We start from the raw sequence: 11,423 nt of genomic DNA, 5'->3' as shown, positions 1-11,423 counted from the left end.
AGTTAGATTGCCGCAGACTGCTGTGTTAGCAAGGAGGGAGGCTCCGTAGGCGTGGGACCCTCCCAGCCAGTTGTGGGATATATTCTCCTGGTGTGCCAGTGTGCTTACAGCGCAGTATTGGGGTGGGAGTTACCTGATTTTCCAGGTGTTGTGTGTCTCAGTTCCCCTGTCTAGGAAAAGGGACTCCCTTCCCCCTTGCGCTTCCCAGGTGAGGCGATGCCTCACCCTGCTTCAGCTCTCGCTGGTCAGGCTGCAGTAGCTGACCAGCACTGATTGTCCGGCACTCCCGAGTGAGATGACCCCAGTACCTCAGTTCAAAATGCAGAAATCACTGGTCTTCTGTGTCGCTCGTGCTGGGAGATGGAGACTGGAGCTGTTCCTATTCGGCCATCTTGCTCCCTTAGTGACAAGCCCTAATTTTAAAAAAGGATTTCTATGCAAAGGGACAGTGTTTCTGCCTGTCTTCTTTCACACTTTCCACACCCAGGCCATCTGGAGTGAAACTGAAGTCTGCCCAGAGCTGCTGGAAGCCCCAGCTGCCCTGCTGCCCTCAGAGCCCTCTGAGAAGAATGACTCCAGAGGCCCTCAGCTCCTTGGAGGAGGTAAGCAGCCAACACAGTGTGGTTCAACAGATGCCACCGTCTGCCATGTAAGTTAAATAAGGCAGACAGCAGCAGCTAAGGGGATTTTAGCCTCCTGTTCTAAGCAGTATTTTAGCTTAACAGCAGAAAACGTTTAACATGTTACCCCACTCCTAGAGAAACAAGCAATGTATGTTCAGGGAGAGGGAGAAAAAGCACTTTCCACCATTCTGATGGGTCATCAACTTTAAAAGCTCTCTTATCCCTAACCCTTTAGAAAGTCTGTTTCCCTTTCCCTGGTGCTTATTTACCTTGGAAATTGTTTGCCCAGAAGTGCTACAATAATGGCTACATACGTATTTTTGTTTCCAGATTTAGTAATGATGTCAGAGTGTAAAATTAAAAGGAGAAAACTGGTTTTCCAGATTGCTCCCCCACTAGGCTTGGAGACCATGAAGGCAGAGGACCTTCTGAGTTATCTTTGTACCCTGCACAGTCCTGGCACAAAATAGCACCTAAGTCATTCATTTGGCAAATTTTTTAAAACAATATTCCTGTCATGACACATTCAGCAATGATCTATTTATTTATTTATATTATTTTTAGAGACAGAGTCTTGCTCTGTCACCCTGGCTGGAGTGCAGTGGTACGATCATAGCTGCAACCTCGACCTCCCAGGCTTAAGTGATCCTCCCACCTCCGCCAGTAGAATAGCTGGGACTACAGGAATGCACCACCACAACCCAGCTCATTTAAAAAAAAATTTGTAGTGACAAGGGTGTCTTGCTATGTTTCCCTGGCTGCTCTCAAACTCCTAGTCTCAAGCAATCTTCTCGTGTTGGCCCCCCAAAGCACTAGAATTACAGGCATGAGGCACCATGCCTGGCTATAAGCACATCTTAAATGAGCACTTAGTATGTGCCACGTGGGGCAGAGGTAGCCACAAGCCTCTGATCTCACAGAACTCATATTAAACAAATAAACAAATAAGGTAATTTTAGATTTTTTTCAGTGCTACAAAATAAAAACAGGGAAATAAGATAGACAGTAGAGAACAGGACTGTTGAGAAGAAAGTCTGGAATCCTCAAGAAGGTGGGTGTCAGAAAAGATATTTCTAATGGATTTGGCACAGACCCCCACTTTTTTTTTTTTTTTACCACCAGGCTCTGGAATTTGAACCACCATCTTCTGGACTGACTCAAATGCAGAGGAAGCCAGGCCTGCTGCTAACATTTGTAAGAGGCGGCAAGAGTATAAATGGAGATCCACATATGTATAAATAATTAAAGAGTGTGAATCAAGCTAACAAACTGTTGAATAAAATATGATCTACCCTCTTAGCTTGACAAATCAACTTTTCCAACACCTGGAAGAACAAGTTTGCACTCAGCATTCTCAGACTCCTCAGAGTTCTGCACTGGGATGTGGAAGGGCTGTTCAAGCCAGCCCTTGGGTCCCTGATCCCTGCCTCCCGGCCTGTGCCCGTCTCTTCTCAGCCCGGCTCCAACTCCCCTTGAGAGGAAGTTCTTGTACACATATGATACTGCAGCCCCTATGTCTAATATTTATCCATACCTTCTGCAAACAGCCACTGTGTGACGACCCTTGGGCTTAGGGGTCTGCAAACTGACAATGCAGACAAAAGGAACCAAGGCAGAGGCTCACAGACTCTAGAAATGGGCTTGGGGTCATTTGGGCAGAGACTTGTGGAATCCCAGGTAAGCAGGGCGTCTTAGTTTGCTTGTGCTGCTTAAACAAAATACTACAGACTAGGTAATTTATAAATATGAGAAATTCATTTCTCAGAGTTCTGGAGGCTGGGAAGTCCAAGGTCCAAAGTCAAGGTGCTAGGTTTGCTGTCCAGTGGGAGCTGCTCCCTCTGCTTCCAAGATGGCACTTTTTTGCTGTGTCCTCTGGAGGGGAAGAAAGCTTAGATGGGCAAAAGGGGGCAATTATCTCTCTGAGGCCTCTTTTGTAAAGGTATTAATCCATTCCTTATGGCTCTGCCCTCATGACTTAATCACTTTCCCAAAATCACATCTCTTAATACTACCTCAATGAAGATTAAGTTTCTACATGAATTTTGAAGGGGACATATTCAAGCCACAGCACAGGGCATGACCTAGTAGAGGAGATGCAAGCTCTGGGTGTGCAAGTCCCCTATGTTCCATGGACTTCTTGCTTCATGGGAAGGGATGTGGCTGGAGGGTACCCCTCTACAGCACAGGGCCCAGAGCACCCCTCTTGTCTTGGGTTTAGGGATAATATAGGTGGTGGTTGTGAGGCTACTTTTGCTCATTAGGAAAAGCCTCTTTGAGGACGGGTGCGGTGGTTCACACCTGTAATCCCAGCACTTTGGGAGGCTGAGGTGGGTGGATCACGAGGTCAGGAGATCAAGACCATCCTGGCTAACATGGTGAAACCCCATCTGTACTAGAAATACAAAAAAAAAAAAAAATTAGCCGGGTGTGGTGGCGGGGCCTGTAGTCCCAGTTACTCGGGAGGCTGAGGCAGGAGAATGGCGTGAACCTGGGAGGAGGAGCTTGCAGTGACCTGAGATCATGCCACTGCACTCCAGCCTGGGTGACAGAGTGAGACTCCGTCTTAAAAAAAAAAAAAACAAAAAAGAAAAGAAAAAAAAAGAAAAGCCTCTTTGAGAGGTGGGGCTGAGAATGACATTTGAATGGAAACTTGAATGATAAAGATGAGCCAAGACTTGGGAGAAGGGCATTCCTAAGTGAGAGAAGAGGACATGCCCAGCTCTCATAAGCTCTAAGGAAGAGTCACCAACTGGGATGGGTGGAGCCTAATTAAGAGGAGAAGAATGGTAAGAGATGACATGAGATGATGGTCAGGCAGGAGCAGGGAGCCTGGAGGTCAGGTAAGGGGCTTGACTTTGCCATGGGTGCAATGGGAAGCCTCTGGAGGGTTGAAATGATTTGAGTTCTGTTACAACACGATCACTCTGGGTGCTGTGTGAAATGGATGAATAGCAAGAAGCTGTAGCCAAGAGCAAATTAACAGAAGTACCACTCAGAATGTCTCAGTACCCATTACATAAGGATTCTCGTGATTAATTCTTCACCGAATTTTAGAGCCAAGAAAAATCCAGTTTGCCTATTAGAGCTTGTTTCTAATCTACAAACAAATGTGTGCAATGTGTTTTCAAGACAATTCCAACTTTATCATAAGGTTGTCTACTAAGAAACCAGTAGGCAGGTTTCTCTTCTTGTCTAGACCACCTGAAAGCTCATAGCTGAGTTTGCACTTATTTGCAGAGTAAGCTGCTCATTTATCAATCTGGCATCCAATCACAACTTTTTAGCTAACTATATGTTTTCATAAACTTTTCTCACACAGTATAAATTTTAAATAAATAACAACAGCAATTACTCATATAAGTAGTAAAAACTTGAGACTGGTATCTGACTAGTGGTTCTTTCACCAGTGTGTACACTGGAAGTTTTGTTTGTTTTGTTTTTTGATGTTTGTACATTGTAATTGCAGGACAGGTAGTAAGAAGATTTTAAATTCACATTAGCTTTGCTACCACTAAATCATGGTGACTGAGTGTTTCTAATTTACAAACAAATGTAGGCAATCTCTTTTTATGATTATCCCAACTTTATCATAAGGTTGTTATATTTTAAGACATATGAAAAGGTATAAGGTATAATACAGTGAATACCCATATATCTAACTCCCAGTTTAAGAAACAAAACATTAGCAAATACAGCTGAAGCCCCATGAATTCCCCTCCCAAATCATACTCCCTTCCCACCCGCAGAGGGAACCTCTATTCTGAGCCCGGTGTTTATCACCACCAAGAATTAAAAAAATACTTTTACTATATATATACAAGTATGTATCCCTTAGAAATGAGTAGTAGTACTGTTTTGTGTGTCTTTACACTTTAAGTAAATGGTATAAGTTTTTTCTTGTTTTTGCTCAAAACTGTTGATATTTATGTCCTTTGATTCTTTGGCTGATTGGCTTTCACTGTGAGTCATGCCATCATTATTTCTGTATTCATTCTCCTGAAGTACATTTCAGGTTGTTTCGATTCCTCTCCTGATCCCCCTCCCCCAACACACATGCTTTTATTAATAAATCTGCTGGAACATTCTTGCATACATCTCCTTGGATGTGTTGTATCATAAACCACAAAATATATTGCGCTTTTCAGACACAAATTCTACATTAAGTCATTATTTTCAGATTGATTTACCATTGCTCATATTCAATCCTTTGGAATGGCCTCAAGAGGATATTTTATAACAATGGAGCACAATCCAGAGAGGGACAGAATAATTTTAAAAATCAGAATTATTAAAAAAAAAATCAGAATTGTAGAATTTTCTAAAAATCCCTGTAAGGTATCAAGGAGCTCACCTAATGGAACACCTTCATTTTATGGACAAGAAAACCAATGCTCAGAGGGGGAAGGAGTTGCCTAGTAGTGAGCACTGGGCTACCGGGGACAGCAGATATCTTCATTGAGCCTCCACTGTGGTGGACATGTGTACAAACCTTACAAATAAACCCCTTGCTTTCCCTTCTGTTCTCTAAGGCTCACTAAACAATGTACCATGAAACACAGCCCACTTGATGAAGTCCCTCCTGAATGAATTACAATTGTGCTTCCTTTATCAATTCAAGCCACATTTCTTTTTTCATTTTTGAAGAGTCAATTTCACCTCAGCTTTACTGAAGTAGAAGCAAAGATCAGAAGATAAAATAGATTTCTTTACCAAGCATAACTAGAATAACTAGATTTACAAAGGACAAATTTTTAAAAATCACAAAGAAGATAATAGAGCATAAAGTTGGAAGAATTTCTCAGAGCAAGGATGAGTTCCCATGACTGGGAAACTATTCAGTTTCCTTAGTTAAGAGTGAATTTTAAAATCCGCATTTCATTTGGTGAGTTTCAACAAGGACTCTTTCCTTGACCAAAGCTTAATCTTGATCCTCTGAGGTCTCTTCTTGACTAGGCCTGGTCCTGGCCTGCAGAGCCTAGATCAGCAAGAATTCCCAAACCCTTGATACCTAACCAAATCCTCTTAGTAATTTTCCATCCACTGACCCCTTCGCTATGCCCATTGACCATAAATCCCCAGCTGTCCCTGCTGCATCCAGAGTCAAGATTAATCTCTCCCCTGCTGCAATAGTCTTGAATAAAGCCTTTCTTGCCTGTTTAATTATGTTTCATGCTTTTTTCTTCAACAGATTCACCTCCCAATACTAAACTGTCACTGAGTCCTTCATCCGAAACTGCCTGTAATTAGGATGGCCATGTGTATCCCTTTACTGAGACACTCCCAGTGCCTGCCTGACACAGGAGCACAATTACCAGTGGCTGCCCAATCTACTCTCAAAATACCTTGGTTTGCAGAATACATTGTCTTCACACACATGAGGTGTGAAATTTACTGGCTAGAGACACTCATTAAGAAGAGGACTTTAAAGATGGTGCTACAGCAATATACACAGAACAAAAGTAGCAAATTCATGAAACTAGAACACTCCCTTTTTCACAGTGCCTCCAGAGGCATAGTTACATCTGATTTGTATCATATTCTATCCAAGTTAAATGTTTCACCATAAATAAAAATTGATGATTTTCATGAATTTCTCATTCAAACACATTCATACAATGCCTTTATTATGCCTCTCCTTTGGAAACTACAAATGGGTTTATTATAGAACACCGGCCAGAAATATGACATGCATTCCAGAAAGAGAGGAAGACAGGGGAAGGAGACAGGTAGAGAGGAGATAGAAAGAGACCAGGAAGGCCAATGTGGTATAGGCTTCAGGAAAAACAGCTGAGGTTGGGGAATCAATACCTCCTTTTCCAGAAATTGCATTAAAGGACTGAAATGAATTTGCAAAACAATAATTGAGGCTGACACCTGCTCTTGACAGAAGGGATGAATCAAGACCGAGCTGTGCTTTAGCACCTGCTGTGGGGAGAAAAGAATAAGAGGGGAACTGCTAAAGCTTTTCGCCTAGAAATGCTGAGTTTTTTAATTGCTTTCTGAAGCCAAAAGAGAAAATTACTCATTAAGGTGGGGTTTGCTGAGTGATTTTTGAACAACGGTTTGTTTGTTTGTCCTAGCTACTTCCATGTATTTGAAAACATTTGCAAGGGCCCTTATTCTGCAGAGCTTTCTTAGGTCTGATGGAATGAGATGAGAATAACAACTGCACACTCAGTGGGTAGGATCTCAGGCATGGGCTTTCAGACATAAGATGTGATGCAGCGAAGAGGGGAACAAGTTAGATCAGACAATCTCCAAAGTTTTCTCTAACTGGAAAGTCTAAGGTTCTGCCATTCAGTGGACTCCACATGGGTTTGCTAATCCCATTTTACAGAAGGAAAGATTCAAACAAGGAGAGAGCAAGGACACTGAAGGAGAGCGGGGTCTCTTCATCAGTGCTCAGTATGTGACCCACGGGGTCAGACTGACAATTTAGAAAAGAGGAGCCAAGGCCATCACAAGGATGCTCCACTGAAGCCTCAAGGAAATGTGATCCCACCAATGGCATCACATCACATGTGAGCTGCTGAGACATGCAGAATCTCTCACCCCTCCTCAAACCTACCAATCACAATCTGCATTTCACGAGACCCCAAGTTCTTCATATACACATTAGAGTTTGAGAAATATGGGCTCTGGTTTGCATTTCTCTGATGATTAGTGATGTTCAGCAGTGATTACACTTAAAGTAGCAAGACTCTAGAAAGTAGTTACAACTATGAACTAGCTTTTCAAAAAATATAATTTCAACTTTCAGATTCGAGGGGATGCATATATGTGCAGGTTTGTTATATGGGTATATTGTATATTGTGTGATGCTGAGGTTTGGGATATGAATGACCCCCTCACCCAGATAGCAAGCATAGTACTCAACAGTTTTTAACCCTTTCCCCTTCTCTCCCTCCCTCCTCTAGTAGTCTTCGGTGTCTATAAGTGACAACATGTGGTATTTGGTTTTCTGTTCCTACAATAATTTGCTTAGAATAATAGTCTCCAGCTGCATCCATGTTGATGCAAAGGACATGACTGCATTCTTTTTTATGGCTGCAGCATATTCCATGGTGTAGATGTACCTCGTTTTCTTTATCCAGTCCACCACTGATGGGCACCTAGGTTGATTCCATGTCTTTGCTATTGTGAATAGTGCTGCGATGAACATACATGTGCATGTGTCTTTTTGGTTGAAAACCTTGTTTTTTTTTTTTAGATATATACCCAGTAGTGGGATTGCTAGGTCAAATGGTATTCCTGTTTTAAATTCTTTAAGAAATCTCCAAGCTGCTTTCCACAGTGGCTGAACTAATTTACATTCCTACCAACAGTGTATAAACCCTCCCTTTTCTCTGCAGCCTCACTGGAATCTGTTGTTTCTTGACTTTTTGATAATAGCCATTCTGACTGATGTGAGATGGTATCTCATTGTGGTTTTGATTTCCGATATTTAGTGATGTTGAGCATGTTTTCATGTTTCTTGGCCACTTGTATGTCTTTTCAGAGGTGTCCATGTCTTGCCCATTTTTAAATGGGGTTATTTGGGTTTTTGCTTGTTAAATTATTTAAGTTCCTTAAAGATTCTGGATACTAGACCTTTGTTACATAGTTTGCAAATATTTTCTCCCATTCTGTAGGTTGTTTCCTTTACTCTGTTGATAGTTTCTTTTGCTGTGCAGAAACTTTTTCATTTAATTAGGTTCCACTTGTCAATTCTTGCTTGTGTTGGAATTGCTTTTGAGAACTTATTCATATATTATTTCCCAAGGCTGATGTGCAGAATGGTATTTTCTATGTTTTCTTCTAGAATTCTTACCGTTTGAAGTCTTATATTTAAATCTTTAATCCATCTTTAGTTAATTTTTATATACGGTAAAAGGTAGGGATCCTGTTTTATTCTTCTGCATATGGCTAGCCAGCTATCCCAGCACCATTTATTGAATAGGGAGTCCTTTCCCCATTGCTTATTTTTGTTGGAAGACTTTGTCAAAGATTAGATGGCTGTAGGTATGAGGCTTATTTCTGTTGTCTATTCTGTTCCATTGGTCTATGTGTCTGTTTTTGTACCAGTATCATGCTGTTCTGGTTACTGTAGCCTTATAGTACAGTTTGAAGCTGGGTAATGTGATGCTTCTGGCTTTGTTCTTTTTGCTTAGGATTGCTTTGGCTATTTGGGCTTTTGTTTAGTTCCATGCGAATTTTATAATAGGTTTTTTTCTAATTCTGTGAAAAAATTATGTTGGTCATTTGATAGGAATAGCATTGAATCTGTAGATTGCTTTGGGTAGTATTGCCATTTTAACAATATCGATTCTCCCAATTCATGAATATGGAATGTTTTTGTATTTGTTTGTGTCATCTATGATTTCTTAGCAGTGTTTTGTAGTTCTCCTTGTAGAGATATTTCACCTCCTCTGTTAGATATATTCCCAGGTATTTTATTTTTGTCTGGCTATTGTAAATGGGATTGCCTTATAAACTAGGATTGACATAGAATTCTGACATTCTTATAGGATCAGGGCAGCTTTTCTAAGCTGGGAGGCATTGTTTCCCACACAGCATCCTCTACTGAAATACTAAGCTTTCTTTTTTACAATATGAGTTTAAATCTGGTAAAGGTACTGTAGAAGGAGTCACCATCAATTTCAGGCTACAGCTGTCTTTCCTTCTCCCTCTTCTTCCCCATTTCTGGAGGACAGATTTGCATTGATAATAATTTTGATTTTTAACACATTGTTAGTATTAAACAGTCTACTGTTCTATGTCTTAAGAGGAGAGCACCAGCCTTGCATGAGATGGAGATTATGAATCAGTTTGTTTGGTAGTTTGCTGGATCTCCTTGTCCACATTTACTGCTGACTTCTAATTCTGCACTGGCTAGAATTCTCTTTGCTTAACTAAGCAAGAAACCATTTTCTCTTTAATTTGGGTACTACTACATTCTAATTTTATTTTACTGATGATCTGACTAGAAAACAACCAAGCATAAAGCCGTGTTAAGAATTTAATTTTTCTTTGATTTTCTTTGTATTTGGGGAAGGTACTATAGAAATTATTTGGTGTAAAATAGTTGTGATAAGGTCTAACATATGGGCAATCCTGGGGAAGAAACAAAAATAATTAAATCACAAGTTTTATGTTGAGCTATATGGAATTGCCATTTTTACAGGTTAAAAACAAGTCAAATATGGGCAATTTCATATAGTTCAGATGAATTAGAATATTTTAGTTTAGAATTTCTTAAGAAATATTGAGAAAATAGAAAGTACTATTTGTGGAGGCTGGGTTGTTTATTTTACTTGGAGACTTGTTTTTATGAAATAAAAAAATGTTTTCAGAGGCTAGATAATCATCTTTGTATTTTAAGCCACCATAAAGAATAGTGCGTTAGAAAGTAAGGTTCAGTTATAGATTCAGGATGAACGTATGTGTCCTTGAAGGAGATTTATTTTTTGTATGTGCGAAAGAAAGATATAAATGGTGCTAGACTTTGACACGAAAAACTAGGGAAAGTTTCTTTTCTACTTCCTTGCCACAGTCACGTAAACTCTGATAGAAGTGAGAAGAGAAGAGATTTCCCCTACAGAATCAACAACACATTACCACCACTCTAGTTGGAAGGTGGGAGAATATTTGAATATTTCAAAGCAAAGTAGTCCCTTTTTGGTTAATTGTTACAATTATACTACAAGCATGCTGAGTTTCCATGGCACTCTGGGCATAATTCTATGACAGCCTGAACTGCGTCACAGTGTAATTGTGCCATCAATGATAGACTGCATGCCATCAATGATAGACTGGATAAAGAAAATGTGGTAAATAGACACCATGGAATACTATGCAGCCATAAGAAGGAATGAGATCATGTCCTTTGCAGGGACATGAATGGAGTTGGAAGCCATTATCCTCAGCAAACTAACACAGGAACAGAAAACCACATGTTCTCACTTATTAAGTGGGAGCTGAATAATGAAAACACATGGACACAAGGGTGGAACAACACACACTGGAGCCTGTTGGGGGCTGGTGGAGGAGGGAGAGCATCAGGAAAAATAACTAATGGATGCTGGGCTTAATACCTGGGTGACGGGGTGATCTGTGCAGCAAACCATCATGGTAGCAAACCTGCACATCCTGCACATGTACCCTGGAACTTAAAATCAAAGTTGAAGAAAAAAAAAGAAGCATGGCAAGATATAGAAACAACCTGTGTTTACTGATGGATGAATACACACACACACACACACACACACACACACACACACACACACACATACACACAGAGGAATATTAATCAGCTTTAAAAAGAGGAGATCCTGCCACTTGTGACAACGTGGATGAACTTAGAGGACATTGTGCTAAGTGAAATAATCCACACACAGAAAGAAAAATACTGCATGATCGGAATCTAAAAAAAAGGAAACAGATTGCATACAGCACATAGAAACAGAGAATAGAATGGTGGCTGTTGGGGGAAGGGATTAAATGGGAAGATGTAAGTCAAAGCGTACACAGTTGCAGTTAGGTAGGATGAATAGTCTAAAGATGTAATACACAACATGAGGACTATAGTCAGAAATATTGTATTGTATACTGGTAATTTGCCAAGATAGTATATTTTAGTTACTTTTATTACATACACACAAATAAACTATATGAGATGATGGATATGTTAATTTGCTTGACTACAGTAATTGCTTCACTATGTATGTGTATATCAAGGTACATATATCAAAACATCATGTTGTATCCCTTAAATATGTACAATAAAAAAGTGAAATAAAAATAAAATATAATAAGCTCCTC

General features: G+C 40.3%; 1 long non-coding RNA gene across 2 annotated transcripts in view; it reads left to right on the top strand.

The window, feature by feature from the left end:
- The window catches only part of LOC113224796, a 41,014-nt gene extending 33,448 nt beyond the window's left edge, over nucleotides 1–7,566 (top strand). Inside the window, exons 2-4 of one of the 2 annotated variants that reach the window (XR_003309407.2) lie at nucleotides 488–602; nucleotides 1,746–2,300; nucleotides 5,812–7,566. This is a non-coding gene — a long non-coding RNA (uncharacterized LOC113224796). Of the gene's footprint in view, nucleotides 1–487; nucleotides 603–1,745; nucleotides 3,014–5,811 lie in introns of those variants that run through there. The other variant, XR_003309406.2, reaches the window with a different exon arrangement.
- The last annotated feature ends 3,857 nt before the right edge of the window (nucleotides 7,567–11,423 follow it).

Source organism: Piliocolobus tephrosceles, chromosome 2 (genome assembly GCF_002776525.5).
Source record: "Piliocolobus tephrosceles isolate RC106 chromosome 2, ASM277652v3, whole genome shotgun sequence".
Classification (NCBI taxonomy): Eukaryota; Metazoa; Chordata; class Mammalia; order Primates; family Cercopithecidae; genus Piliocolobus; species Piliocolobus tephrosceles.
The sequence above is the reverse complement of the archived record's forward strand: the minus strand, read 5'-3'. Positions and strand labels throughout refer to the sequence as shown.